The following is a 16,159-nucleotide window of genomic DNA, read 5'->3' on the forward strand; positions in this document are numbered from 1 at the left end:
TTGGTGTATAGAATGGTTGTTTTGTTTACAGTACATTTCTGTCTGATCAAGACCTAATTTTCATAGTTCAATGATCATCAAAGCCTTTGTGATTAGGTCAGGATTTCCATCCTTATAAGAAGTAGGTCAATTATATTTGTATTAAATCATTGTTAGTTGAACAAGTGTTTCTGATCAGGTTCACAACTCTATGATCAACATTAAGTTACTTTGATGGTAAACTATATGTATACTGATTGGTATTATCACCACTTTCAGGACTATTGTTTAATTTCTTGTTAGTCAGATTTTATTGGTGGAAGAATCTAAAGAGAAACACTGACCTTCAGTAGAAAAATAAACAATCATAAAATTGGATTCGTGCCAACCTGACACAGGTGGATTCAAACTCAAAGTTGACAAGCTTGTGATACAGTATTATGACTAATAAGATTACATGGCTACCAATGGCAATGCCCCACTGTGTATAACATATGGATCAAATTTGTAAATTTCATCGTCTTCCAATTAAAAGTTAACTAAGTGGCATGATATGGTAAAAGGTGCTGAATGGCATAAAACACCAACCCACAACAATCATACTTGGAAGCTATACAACACTCCTCTCCTATTGTCTGAAAATGTGTGTGTCTGTAGAACAGTGCTTTAATTGCAGTTTTCACATTTTGTGGTCTTAAACTTGAAGCTGGATCTCAACTCAAATAATGTTCAAAATGGGTGTTGGCATCAAAGTACAATGTACATTAAACGTTCTAGAACATAAGCATCAACATTTCAGTTTTTTCTATACCAGATCTTAGTTCAACAATGCCCCAAAAAAGATCGAATTTTGAGGTCACCAAATCCAAGTCAAAGCAGCTTCTAATATACTGAAATCGTGTCAAAACTTTAGTTCTAGATATTTTGTTTTGTATTATATGTCTAACATCCACCAATATAAGTTTCAAAATATCCTTGGAAAGAACAAGTTGGGTCAGTAAATCAAAGGTCAAGGTCAATTGATATAGATAGAATGAAATTTTGAATAAAAATGTTTCCTGGACATTTTTTCAGCCTAAATTGACATGGTTCTTATGTGATTGTTCATTCATAAACAGAAAGTTTCTAATTAGAAATAGTACTATAAAGTTTTTCGCTCTGGTAAATTGTGCTTAACTGCATAACTGAAAATTTACACTTGGAGGAGTTCAATGCAAGTAAGCATTTAACATTGTGTTTAGTGTTCCTAATTCATTGATAGACCTCACAAAAGTGACAATATTTAAACTTTTTCATGTATGAGCAAAATTCATATAATCCTTCTTGGACCAATAATTGGTAGATGTGGGTCACTGATTATAACATAAATTGCTTAAAAAATATCCAACAGCAAAATACAGCTTGAATAAACATGTATAGACACAAATGTTGACCTCAAGATTATTTTTTGTTATTTGTGTTGTTGGTTTGCTGTCTTACTGTTGTATTTCCCAATATTTTTCATACATGCTTATTGTTGAAGGCTGAGCAGCGACCAGTAGTTCTTTTTACTTACGGTGTGGTTTGGTATTTTGTCTTGTCTCATTAGCAATAAAACCATATCTTCTTTTTTATAAAGACTTATAAAGAGCTTGTTTTAAAAGGCTACCATGGAGTGTATCTGAATAAATGATAATTAAAAGACATGGTTTCATTTCATTAATTTGTTCAACATTTAATATTTCTGCATCAAGGTTATGGTAAATCTGGTGCTTCTTCATCTGAATCAAATTCTGCATCTTCATCTTTAATCCACTTTCCAAATAAATCTTTCTTCCAACCAGCCCTGTTACAAGAAAAACATACTTAAATAATTATGACATGTAAGGAAAATTTCACTGATACCTTTCACCTTTTTATGCTGGTTATGGTCATGATGGTAACTAGGGCCTAAATTAATATATTGTTTCCCCAATCCTGACCCTGCCAAGCAAGTTGTGGGTAGGTAGGTAGGGAAATAATTTATTTTTTTCTAAAAAGCTGGAACAATATCGGTCTTTCCAGTAAGTCTGAAAAACAGAAATGAATAAAATAATATTTGGCTAAGTTTTGATAATAAAATTTTGTGAGTCAGACCATTTCTGCAGGGTCGGTTGGGATTGGGGAAACAAACAATATTTTATTTTAGGCCTAGCATGTCTTGCGTGCTTCTGTGTGAGATGCAGAACCAAACAAATAATACTGATAAAAACAAAGAAATACATGATGGGTATTGAATTAACTAGATCTCATAGTACAAGAGACATTGACTTATATTAGATCCCTTATCAACTCTAGGTCAATATCATATGTCATGAGAGCCAACATGCTCGAGTGGTGATTTTGACCAAGGGCTGATAAGGGGTTCCGAAATGAAAGTTCTTTTTATCATTAACTTCAGCAGAAGACATACAGACAAGAACTTTATCAATTATTTTTTTTTTGCATTTTTTAATAAAAAAAATTCTGTTCCTAATATTTGATTTTTTATCCTTCTAAGTTATATTTTCACTTTAATTGTACCATTGAGGTGTAATTGTCTGGGACTTGCAGAATGATGTCGAAATGACATAGATAACGTTAAAGAAACGCATGTAAACATTTCAAGAAGCAGATGATAATGAAAGTCATATCACATGGCTAAAACAATTCTTTAAATTTAATGACTTAACATATGAACTAATTAGTTTTATCAAGGGATACAATTATACCATTACTTTCTATAAGTATAAGATATATACAATAATATTGATCATTTAAAAGCTTTATATTTCCTTAAATGATTTTTACAGAGTTATCTCCCTGTGTAGTTTTATATACCACCTTAAAATTGACATCAAAAGCTTACAAAATCTTTAAGCAGACTTATTAAGAAGGGATATAGTTATAATACTGTTGTCAGGTCATTAAAGATTGCATATTTTGGCTTTAATATTGATTCACTTATAGGGTCTTTGCATCGGAATTAAACACATTTATTTAAAAAAACAGTTGTTGGCATGACACGGGTTATGTTCTTCGCATATATTTTATGATAGTATGATACTAAACCCCTAACGGGAGGGATTGTGCCTGATATTCATATGATGAAGACATAATCTTTCAATCAGTTTAATTGAGGTCTGGAGCTGGCATGTCAGTTAACTGCTAGTAGTCTGTTGTTATTTGTGTATTATTGTCATTTTATTTATTTTCTTTCGTTACATCTTCTGACATTGGACTTGGACTTCTCTTGAGCTGAATTTTAATGTGTGTATTATTATGCGATTACTTTTCTACATTGGCTAGAGATATAGGGGAGGGTTGAGATCTCATAAACATGTTTAACCCCACCGCAGTTTTGCACCTGTCCCAAGTCAGGAGCCTCTGGCCTTTGTTAGTCTTGTATGATTTTTAATTTTACTTTCTTGTGTATAATTCGGAGTTTAGTATGCCGTCCATTATCACTACTTGTATTCATATTTCTTAAGGGGCTAGCTGAAGGACTCCTACGGTTGCGGGAGTTTCTCGCTACATTGAAGACCCATTGGTGGCCTTCGGCTGTTGTCTGCTCTATGGTCGGGTTGTTTTCGCTTTGACACATTCCCCGTTTCCTTTCTCAATTTTCTTATAAATTGTCAAGGAGTTAATATCAAGCAACAACTTTTTTTGTCTTTACATTTGACATTATTTAATATTACATTTTTTTTTTTACAAATTACTAGTCTTAAAATTGGATCACAGCATTTTCAGAATGCTACCCTGCACCAATAGTGTATTTCACTGATTAAAAATTAAAATAAAAACCTTACCCTCTTAAATGCAGGTATTTTTCAGCTTTTTCTGTCTGTGCCTGAATGTCACTATTTGATTCTGGAGTATTTTGTGTGACTGTGTTATTAGGATGCTGTTTTTTTTTTTTTTCTTTGGTTTATCAGATGGATCTTTCATTATAACAGTAGGTTTTGCTGACAGCTTGACCTGGCATTCTTCAGTTATAGACGACTTTGTTATTTTAGATTGTGAGTGAGGTGGTTCATCTACTGTAATCCTTTCAAGGAGACTGGAAGAAAAAGTATGTTTGGATGATATCTGGTGTTTTAAATGTATATCTCCTTTAGGTTTCACTCTAATCTTTTTGCTTTGATAAGGAGTAATATGTATTGGTTCATTATAAGGCTGTACAAATAGATTCTTCAGTTGATGTGAATGTAAAATAGGCCCATCTAATTGTTTTTCCAGTATCATATCAAAAGCTGTGCCAGTCTGTTTTTGTTTAAGTTCGTTCTGAGATGCATTTAATTCTTTGTTAGGATTTGATGGATCAATATTACTACAAAGTTTATGTTTGTCAGCAGGTTCTGAAGTGTCATCAGATTTCTTAGTATAACTGTTGTTGTTATCCTGACTGTTGCTAGGTGAACTATATTTGTTGCCAGGCAACTGATTAATGTTTGTTGCTTCTGGAAATGAAATCTGTCTATTATTCAAGTCTAGTTTGATCTTTGGTTGCTTATTTTTAGTTCTTTGACATCTTGGGTCATATGAAGGTCCTAGACAAAGCTTCTTACTGTCTGAAACCTCTGGTTCTGCTGCCTAGAAAAGACATGAAACTTGTAAATGCATATTACAAAATATTACTACAGGCCTTAAAGAGTCCAAATCAATTGATTAGCCAGAGTTTGAAAACTAATGATTTACAAATCTAAGATTCACATCAATTCCAATTATGTAAAACCTGGGTTTTGGGGTTAATCTGTTATAGGATAATTCCTGCCATTCTTATTTTTTTTTATTGGTATAATGTATATTAAATTGTTCTTTTTAAGACTTGGTAGTTGGTACCAGAGAACCAACATAATTTAAATCTGACATGGGAGATTTATTTTATTGTTTTGGTATGGGTGCCAATGAGACAACTCTCCATCCAAGGCTTAAAATAAAATATTGATTGTTTCCCCAATCCAGACCGACCCTGCAAAAAAGGATGCTACTCATAAAATTTTATTGTCAAAACTAAGTTGAATATTATTTTATTAATTTTCAATTTTCAGGCTAGCCGGAATGTCCAATATTGTTCAAGCTTTTTGGAAAAATAAAATTATTTCCCTACCTATCTACCTACCCACACCTTAATTTATAAAAGTAAACTTATAGGTCAAGGTACTGTACAACCTTCAACACAAAGCCTTGGCTCACAACAAACAGCAAGCTATAAAAATATATAGAATATCAATTCCCAAGTAATATGGACATGTCAAGTAACCATTATTTTCTTTAAAGAAACAAGAATGTGTTCATAGTACACGGATGCCCCACTCGAATTATCATTTTCTATGTTCAGTGGACCATGAAATTGGGGTCAGAAGTCTAATTTGGATTTAAAATTAGAAAGATCATACCATAGGGAACATATGTACTAATTTTCAAGTTGATTGGACTTCATCAAAAACTACCTTGACCAAAAACTTTAACCTGAAACGGGACGAAAGGACAGACGAACAGATGGACATACAGACCAGAAAGCATAATGCCCCTCTTCTATTGTAGGTGGGGCATAAAAAATATAATGCCCCTCTTCTATTGTAGGTGGGGCATAAAAAACATAATGTCCCTCTACTATCGTAGGTGGGGCATAAACAAAATCTTTATAGCCATTGTTTAAACTTAATATTTACAATACCTGTTTTATATGTGTGGTTCCATCCTTCAGGTATTGCTCATGTTTTCTTTTCAGAATCAGCTGCTGAAGCTCTTTTTTCTCCTGTTTCTTATATTCAACACCTGAAATATAGATAGATGTATACTGTTTCATATTTATCAACAGTTAATAAAATACACTATATATCTTAAGGTGGTACCCAACACTTTCACTAAAATTAATTTGGCTCGTTTAATTTTCATAAAATTTTAACAAAGTATTTACTTCGACCCTTTGATAAAAATACAAAAATTTCAAAAAATTTGAACCAACCATTTTATGAGAAAAATTACACTGGTTATATAGCAGTTTTACCTACACTAATTTTGATCATTGAGAAGCTTAATATTCCCTTTTACAACAGAACGTAATGAAAGCGTTTAGCTGATTTTACAAAGTTATCTCCCTGTAGTGTTAGGTACCACCTTAATTAAATAATTTGTAAATTTGAATTGATAATGTGCATTTGACACAAAAATATATAAGTTTCTAGTTCAAAATAGAAACTTTAAACTGTTTCAAAATATGTATAAAACTGCACTGTGTTACAATTTAAATTGCCTTATAAGGAGATTTCATTGGGAGGTTCTGGTCTTGGATCTTGCTTACTGTTTTGTCAGATTCACATATCCCGCTAAAACTATGAAGGTAAGCAATTCTGATTTTTTGTAATTTCCCTTGTCCTGCTAGACTTCATTTCCAGGTTTTCACTGCACAATAATTTGACTTTCACCAGTCACGCTTACAAATCAAAGAGCTGAATAGCTCTGAGGGGAAAGACGGCCCTTGTTTCTATTTCATTTTTTTATTGTTATTATTTATTTTTTTTTTGGGGGGGGGGGGGGTTATCTTTTGATAGTCTTCATATAAAGAATGAAAAAAAGGACAGCTAGAACATGTGGAAGGTTGACACTATTGGAATCAATTGTTGTTGAATGTAATTTCGTTTCTTTAGTTTAGGATTCAATTTAGCCCAATGGAAGAGATCTGCCTGCATCTTCTATAAAATCTAAACATTCAATTAAAGTTGATAGTTAATTATCTAAAATTCAACTAGTTGAATTCTGTCATTTAACAACAACTACAATTATTTTTGAAATCGTAATAGTGTACGACTGAACTGCAGGCTAGGGCCATTTTCCACTTTTTCTGACAGTACTCTTAGGATTTTTAATTTTTTTCTTAAGAAAGTAAGGACTGAAAAATCTATTCAGTTTTAAATTTCCATTGATAAAGTTCCCAGTTACATCTCTCATCACAGGGATACAGGTACTAATAAAAATAACAAGATGACTGATGTAAACTGTGTGAAGCTTGTTTCAAAATCCTACATTGTTCGATAAGGTCCTAAAATGGCCCCCTTTTTTAGCGTAAATTTCAAATTCGGATTTATCGACCAATATCACGATACACTATAGCTAATACATTGACTAGCTAGGATATAAACCATTTTGTTGAAAATTTAATATTTCTGCGTATCATTATGCCGTCACAAGTTGTACTCATGATGATTTTTCACGAAAAAATCAATGAAAATGGGTAAATTTCCATAGATTATTGGACAGGAAACATAGAGCGCATACGTCGACAACAAAGATGTTTTAAAATTATGTTTGTGAAGACATTTCACATTTCATTTGAATCTTAAGCTTAACTTTCTAACATGTATTTAAGGCAACTTAAAACATTTATTGTCTTGTAACTATGAACTTTATAATTGGGGCCAAATATGGCTTTACCGAACTTACTCAGCATTTGTAATTTTTTTTTGTTACTATTACAATAATTATGTTGGTACACAAAATTTAGTTTTAATAGAAGACTACTTATCATATACTAAATGTCACATTTTAAGTGTTTATTTTAGTGGATAATTAGCTCATAAATTGAGGAGCTCCTGAATTGAAGGAAGATTCTCAAAACAGAGTTTTACAGAATAAAATGGAAAAGATCGTTTCTCTCCCCAATCTCATGTAGCCCCTCGGACTTTTGGTTACTTTGAAAGTTGTTGACCTACAAATTAAAGTATTGCATGTTGATGTTTGAATCATCTACAGCAACCATCATTATGTTTAAATTTATTAAATACTATTTTGAAATAAGTGCACAATCTTTGAGAATGATTTAAATAACCAGTGAAGGATATCCCTGCTTATGCGTAGTGTGGCATTCCACTGACGTCACTATAAAATATAATGTAGGTTAGATATATTTAGAATATCTCGTCATACTGATTTTTCCGGATTGTAAAAGAAACGTAATAGTGTAATAAGGAGAGCTCAATATACGATAATTTCGAGAGAAACAGAAGGGAAATGTGTAAACAAGTGTTTAAAGTCAATTTATTCATTTGTGTCTCCCCATCTCATCATTCTCAGTAAGATTTGTTGGGGTTTTCTACACTATAAAAACAAAATGAATGATGTGAGGGAATGTCACTCTGGTCAACCCCATTGGAGATTGACGGCTTGAAGCCGTCTTCCCCCAAAAATGAGCAATCCAGCATCTTGCTTAGACCCCAATGAGACCCACTTATAAGCCATGCTATTTAAAATTTTCATATTTCAATATGATAATAAGATGTGTCATGAAAACAGAAACCAAACAAAATAATCAATTCAAACAAAATTTCTAGAGATCAAAATATGCTTTCAACAATAGAGTCAAGTGTGCAAAATGCATTAAATCTGCAAGAGTTAAGTCAGAGTTGCTTCCCTTCAGATCAAATATTTTCTTTAATATATATATTATCAGATATTCTCTACATCAATCCACACTGGAATGCATCTATTTCTACATACAGAAATTAATTTGATACAGATAACCACAAGTAAATTTTATTATAAAGACTTGATTTTAAAGTTATGAAATGTAGGGAAATATGCATGGCTGTTGGATTTTTAAAAATATTGCTTCACATTTTGTCATTCCATGATCTTTAATGGCTTAATCAATGGAATATCTTTTGTTCTTTCTAAAGACCATAGAACTGCCTAAATTCACAGCCTTTTGTTAGTTGCTTCATTTGCAATCATACCATATCTACTTATTGTCAAAATGGTATTTTTTAAATACAAGTGGTCAATAAATACCTGCTAAATGTTTTTTGCCTTGTCTATGGATTAGCAACATTTCCAGCGTATCAAATATTGGTCTGTGATAACATACAGTACAGGACAATCTGCAAAATAAATAGGTCGCAATGATTTCAAGGAAAAATAAACTATAAATCTATTTGAAAAGAATACATATTCAAAATAATAATTTATACATTTGAAGTGTTATATTTGGTTTTATGTGTTTAAACGCCACTTTTAAGCTACGCTTTAGGGCTATTTCATTGCAGCCAGTTTTTATTGACATATGGAGAAAGCAGGATTGCCTTGAGAAAATCACTGACCTTGGATAGGAAAGCTTACAATCCTAGTAAATTATGATTGGAAAAGTAGGGGTTCAAACTCATAACCATATAGTGTTGACTGGGTAGTGATTACAGTATTAACTACTATTGTTGGAAGCACTCTTCTGGGTTAAATCATTATATACTTCAAAACACAGAATTGATGGTAAGAAAACAATGTTTGATGCTAAATTATGGGTGCATAACACATTTCTATGTCTGTAATATTATCTATCAGCTACATTGAGGACCTAAAGGCAAAAAATTACAAATACATTAATCCAGAAATAAAGGGAAGACTAATTGAATAGACAATACCATATTGAGTTAACTTTGCATAAGGGAGACAACCTTTGTTTATGTAGAAATATTTCATTTGATAACTGATATAAATTTGAAGATGAAAGTGACATCATGAAACATGAATTATAATATGCTGCACAAAAAAGAAGGTGTGATTTAAAAAAGAAATGTCATATGGACAGAAAGTAATTTTATAACTTGCCTGCCATTGCTGGTTAACAATGCTTCATCTTCAGGAATATTTACAGCTAACAAGTCTTTAATTCTTCTTTGCTATTAATAAACAAATAAAAGTTATTTAGATATTTGCCATTAACATGGAGCAATGATTGAATGAACTTTCTCTGTTCTGCTTTTGGTCTGGCTTCCCATTCATTTCAATTGTACAATGGTATTTTGTTTTGAAATTTGAATGTCTTCTAGTTTTTGATAAAAATAAATAGAGGCAGATGCTAGTTTAGCACAGACAATTGAATTTAATATGTTGAACTTTTCCTTTACCAAAAAGACTGTCATGTCATAGAAATATCAAACCTGTACAGGTAGATCTCTGACAGAAACTAGTCTTCATGAGTACCTGTACCAAGTCAGGAATATGACAGTATACGTTCATTAGATTTATCATTTGATTAAGAACTTTCCGTTTTAAACTTTCCTCAGAGTTCAGTTTTTTTGTGATTTTACTTTTTATTTTTTTCCCATAGAACTGAGCTATAGATCTAAAAGTAAGGATCTTATCTGGCAATTTTCCTTGGAAACTTGGTTTTATATCTTTAATAAGTGGCTATAAACATCATTTTATATCATTTGTACATTGTTGCAAAGAAAGTTAATTGAAATTGTTATTCGAAAAAAAAAATCTTCACAGTTTTCAAATGTGGACAAACTGAAGGATATAATAATGAATGGTTCAAATTTAACTAAAATGCATTGACTTTTTATATTCTAACATGGGTCTTGATGTTATCCAATTCTGAAAACTTATCAACTTGAAGAACTTCAATGTTCAAAACAACTACAAATCAAACATAAAATTGAGAAGAGACATGTGGAATGTGTCAAAAAGGCAACAAAATTAATCCAACTAAAGAGCAGAAAACAGCTGATATAACAAAAAAATGTATAAATAAATGATGTATATATGCTTATTGATTTTGTGATTCAATCTGAAGCTTGATAAATCAAAGTTTTTTTTTAGTTTACCCGTAATATTCCAAGCAAGCTTTTATCATCACCTTCTCTTTTGAATGACATCTCAAAACAATACTTTCAGCCCTGAAAAATGAAAAACAAACATTCTCAATATAATCACTGATATCAGCTATTAAAGATACTGATATAAATACAATCCATCATCATGCGTTAAAGTCGGTTAAACCTATTCTGTTATATAGCAGTGAAGTTTGGGCTACTAATAGTTTAGTGACTGGTATTAACCATATTAACAGGGAAAACAGATGGTTTAGTCAGTATACATGTATATATATATATATACAATCATGACTATATGACTTCAATAGTGCTTGTTCAAAAATTACCAAAAAAAATCATCACAGTCGTAAATATGAATGACCAATTCAGTGCATTTGACAATAAACCTGAATTTCTTTTAAAAAGCATGACTAGTTTAAAGGGACATGCTCAAATGCAGGCACGATTCCTTATATATTTCAAAAGAATGAGCTTGAGCAAAGACATACAGTCTCTGAGCAAACCCCTTAAAATGATGTGGAGTAAACTATTTCAACAAAAAAACGAAAAATCGAAGTAAGGCGTAAAGAAAATAACCAGTTGCTTCACAAGGCGCAGCATTATACGACCGCAGATGTAGAACCCTGAACAGATGGGACAAGTATGGACACAACTTTTAAGTTTGATACAGCTTTAAATGTGGATTGTGATTAAATAGTTGACACAACATAGGTTTATGTCACATTATGATTTGGACCCTTTGGACCTTAATGTAGACCAATTTGAAAACTGGACCAAAAATTAAGAATCTACATACACAGTTAGATTTGGAATATCAAAGAACCCCATTTATTCAATTTTTGATGAAATCAAACAAAGTTTAATTTTGATCCCCGATTTGGACCAACTTGAAAACTGGGCCAATAATTAAAAATCAAAGTACATTTTTAGATTCAGCATATTAAAGAACCCCAAGGATTCAATTTTTGTCAAAATCATACAAAGTTTAAGTTTGGACCCTTTGGACCTTAATGTAAACCAATTTGAAAACGGGACCAAAAATTAAGAATCTACATACACAGTTAGATTTGGCATATCAAAGAACCCCAATTACAAATGTATTCATTTTTTGATGAAATCAAACAAAGTTTAAATTTGGACCCATTGGGCCCCAAATTCCTAAACTGTTGGGACCAAAACTCCCAAAATCAATACCAACCTTCCTTTTATGGTCATAAACCTTGTGTTTAAATTTCATAGATTTCTATTCACTTATACTAAAGTTATAATGTACGGATTTCAATTCAAATTTCTAATGAAGTTTGCAACAATAACTGCTGATTTAAATACATCATACAATATTAAAATGTAATAAAAAGAGCTTGTTATCACTGAATGGTAAAGATTGTTTTAATTTATTAGTTGGTAGTAAAAATGAAAATACATTGTATATTGTATAAAACTATGATTAAAGTTGATTCAACTACTATTCTATACAAAGAAATATAACTCCAATTGAAAAAATTTATTGCTATTTCACAATATTGTGCATTAGATATTTCTTGCTATTGTGCAATACTGTGCAATTGAAAATTTCTTGCTATTGCACAATACTTAATATGATAATTTTGAATCCTGATTTGGACCAACTTGAAAACTGGGCCCATAATAAAAAATCAAAGTACATGTTTAGATAAAGCATATTAAAGAAGCCAAAGAATTTAATTTTTGTTAAAATCAAACTTAGTTTAATTTTAGACCCTTTGGACCTTAATGTAGACCAATTTGAAAACTGGACCAAAAATTAAGAATCTACATACACAGTTAGATTTGGAATATCAAAGAACCCCATTTATTCAATTTTTGATGAAATCAAACAAAGTTTAATTTTGGACCCTTTGGGCCCCAAATTCCTAATCTGTTGGGACCAAAACTCCCAAAATCAATACCAACCTTCTTTTTATGGTCATAAACCTTGTGTTTAAATTTCATAGATTTCTATTCACTTATACTAAAGTTATAGTGTGAAGACCAAGAAAAATGTTTATTTGGGCCCCTTTTTGGCCCCAAATTCCTAAACTGTTGGGATCTCAAATCCCCAAATCAACACCAACCTTCCTTTTGTGGTCATAAACCTTGTGTTTAAATTTCATAGATTTCTATTTACTTAAACTAAAGTTATTGTGCAAAAACCAAGAATAATGCTTATTTTGGCCCTTTTTTGGCCCCAAATTCCTAAACTGTTAGAACCAAAACTCCCAAAATCAATCCCAACCTTCCTTTTGTGGTCTTAAACCTTGTGTCAAAATTTCATAGATTTCTATTTACTTAAACTAAAGTTACTGTGCGAAAACCAAGAAAATGCTTATTTGGGCCCTTTTTGGCCCCTACTTCCTAAAATGTTGGGATCAAAACTCCAAAAATCAATCCCAACCTTCCTTTTGTGGTCATAAACCTTGTGTTAAAATTTCATAGATTTCTATTCACTTTTACTAAAGTTAGAGTGCGAAAAGTATTCGGACGACGACGCAGACGACGACGCCAACGTGATAACAATATACGACGAAAAAAATTTCAAATTTTGCGGTCGTATAAAATTATAATAGCCTTTCAAGACGTCATAATTATTTGGACTAGTCAAAGGCGATGAACTGCCCAAACCATGAAACCATGTTAGGGGTTGTTGTAAAGTATTCTGGTTTTGGAAGTTCATCGCTATCACAGACATAACAACTGCCTCATAATAACATATGAAAAAAGTATATCCATTTTCACCATTGTTCATATCATAATTTAATTAAGAAATAATTCATGGGGGCTTGAATATATCGTGATTTTACCACGGGTTGGCCCTTTATGACAAATATTTTACCCTAAGCGATAGCGAGGGGTAAAATATCGGCATAAAGGGACAACCCGTGGTAAAATCTAGATATATTCAAGCCTCCATGAACTAGATATCATTGAGATGGAAGCCATCTCTGTGGGCCCTGCTGTCAATAACGTTGGGTAAATAAATATAGTGTGAATCAAAATTGTAAGCGATGGACAGACCAACAGACAGACAGACCTTTGACCTAGGAAATTGTACACACATCATGACACACCCTCTAGTGTTGGTTAAAATGGATGTCAAGTATAAACTTTGAAATCATAACGGTTATCTAGATATGGAGCGGACACGATCTTCACCAAAGGACACGGGGTTGTCAACTGAAACCAAAGTTTTTGGCCTTGACCTTTGACCTAGGAAGTTTTACATACATCATGACACACCCTCAGGTGTTGGTTAAAATGGATGTCAAGTATAAACTTTGAAATCATAACGGTTCGCAAGATATAGAGCGGACATGATCTTCACCACAGGACACAGGGTTGTCAACTGAAACCAAAGTTTTTTACCTTGACCTTTGACCTAGGAAGTTTTACATACATCATGACACACCCTCTGGTGTTGGTTAAAATGGATGTCAAGTATAAACTTTGAAATCATAACGGTTCTCAATATATAGAGCGGACACGATCTTCACCACAGGACACAGGGTTGTCAACTGAAACCAAAGTTTTTGGCCTTGACCTTTGACCTAGGAAGTTTTACATACATCATGACACACCTTCTGGTGTTGGTTAAAATGGATGTCAAGTATAAACTTTGAAATCATAACGGTTCTCAAGATATAGAGCGGACACAAAGTTAAAGTGTTACGGACGGACGGACGGACAGACGGACGGACGGACAGACGGACAGACGGACAGAAGGACGGACGGACGGACAGACTGATCACTATAGGGCGACCCGCCTTAGTCGGCGGGGCCCTAATTATTTCGCTTCTAATAGGGCAAATACAGCAATTCTTTTGGATAGAAGCGCTCTAGGTGGAGGCAAATATTTGCCATTCCCAGAAATAAACACACTATTAAATTGGCGTAAAAGAACGGAGCAAACTGAATTAGTGACATGCTTAAACTATTTAAAATAACGTAAATAGACAGTTTTGAATTAATTTAAATGATAAAATACTTATATGTCTTAAATGTTTAAACGCATATGGCTTATAACACATTTTAGCATTGTTTGTTTACATTTCCATGTTGTGATGAATTTCGGTAATACAAGCATGTATTTTCCCGTAAAATGCTCATATTCTAACGTCATCGTTTTATGACGTCGCAAACTCATTCATAAAAAAGCATATGACGTGGGAGTATGATCGGAACAGCCCATGCAATATATTCAAATTTTACCACGGTAGTGTACTCAAAGCGTTTAAAGGACGTCATGTTAGAATTAAGAAATAATTCATGGGGGCTTGAATATATCGTGATTTTACCACGGGTTGGCCCTTTATAACAAATATTTTACCCTGAGCGATAGCCAGGGGTAAAATATCGGCATAAAGGGACAACCCGTGGTAAAATCTAGATATATTCAAGCCCCCATGAATTATTTCGATTCTAATAGGACAAATACGGCAATTCTTTTGGATCGAAGCGCTCTAGGTGGAGGCAAATATTTGCCGTTCCCATAAATAAACGCACTATTAGATTGGCGTAAAAGAACGGAGCAAACAGAATTAGTGACATGCTTAAACTATTATAACAATAACGTATTTAGATAGTTTTGGATGAATTTAAACATGATTATTTAATTATATGTTTTATATGTTTAAAAAAATCGCTTATATCCCATTTTAGCATCGTTTGTTTACGTTTCTTTGTTGTGATGATTTTTCGTTTCACAAGCATTTATTTTCCCGTAAATTACTTATATGGGGACGAAGTCCCCAATTACGGTAGAAAAATCATTGAAAAAAAAAAAAAAAAAAAAATCTGGGAAAATTTCTCGAATTTTTCATTGTACTAATGAACTCAAAATCGTTAACTTTTTTTTTCAGATGTAGTTCCTGTTCTGGTTTTCTCGCATTTGCGCAGAAATCTGTCTTGTTTGCATGAGACTTTGATTATTTTTTTTATATTTATCAGTCTAGCAAAACATAAGATTGGATCTCAATACAAATTCAATTTTAATAATTGTTTGATATGAAAAAAAACGTTACGTTACCTGATGAAAGCGTTTCTTTTGTTTACATCGAATATGACGTCATAACTTAAAGAACGTCACAGCTAATTCCCTAACAACAGAACCAAAATTGGGAACGTTACGTACGGTATTTCGGTTTCTTTTATCAACATGATTGAATTAAGAAAATAATACATACAGACTTCGTCCCCATTCACAGGTTATGCCTGCCTCATATTATTCTGACTTCATTGTTCTATGACGTCGGGTCGCTCATTCATAAAAAAAACATATGACGTGGGGGTACAATGGGAACAGCCCATGAAATATATTCATATTTTACCACGGGTGTGTACTCAAAGCGTTTGAAGGACGCCATGTTAGAATAATTCATTTATTCTGGTGATCCTAAATTCAAGGAGGATTTCACGACACAAGACTAGTCAAGAGCATGCCACATATTATACTAGTAAACTAAAGCACATGGCAAATCTGTTGACTGTAAGATATAGAACACCCTTTTACACATAATTTACATACTTTTTATAGGGGAAAAACTTGGTTTATT

General features: G+C 32.5%; 1 pseudogene; it reads right to left on the bottom strand.

The window, feature by feature from the left end:
* Positions 1-1,673: 1,673 nt before the first annotated feature.
* Positions 1,674-10,728, bottom strand: LOC134685326 (sodium channel modifier 1-like; annotated as a pseudogene).
* Between the last annotated feature and the right edge of the window lie 5,431 nt (positions 10,729-16,159).

The sequence above is a fragment of the Mytilus trossulus genome, chromosome 9 (assembly GCF_036588685.1).
Source record: "Mytilus trossulus isolate FHL-02 chromosome 9, PNRI_Mtr1.1.1.hap1, whole genome shotgun sequence".
Lineage (NCBI taxonomy): Eukaryota > Metazoa > Mollusca > Bivalvia > Mytilida > Mytilidae > Mytilus > Mytilus trossulus.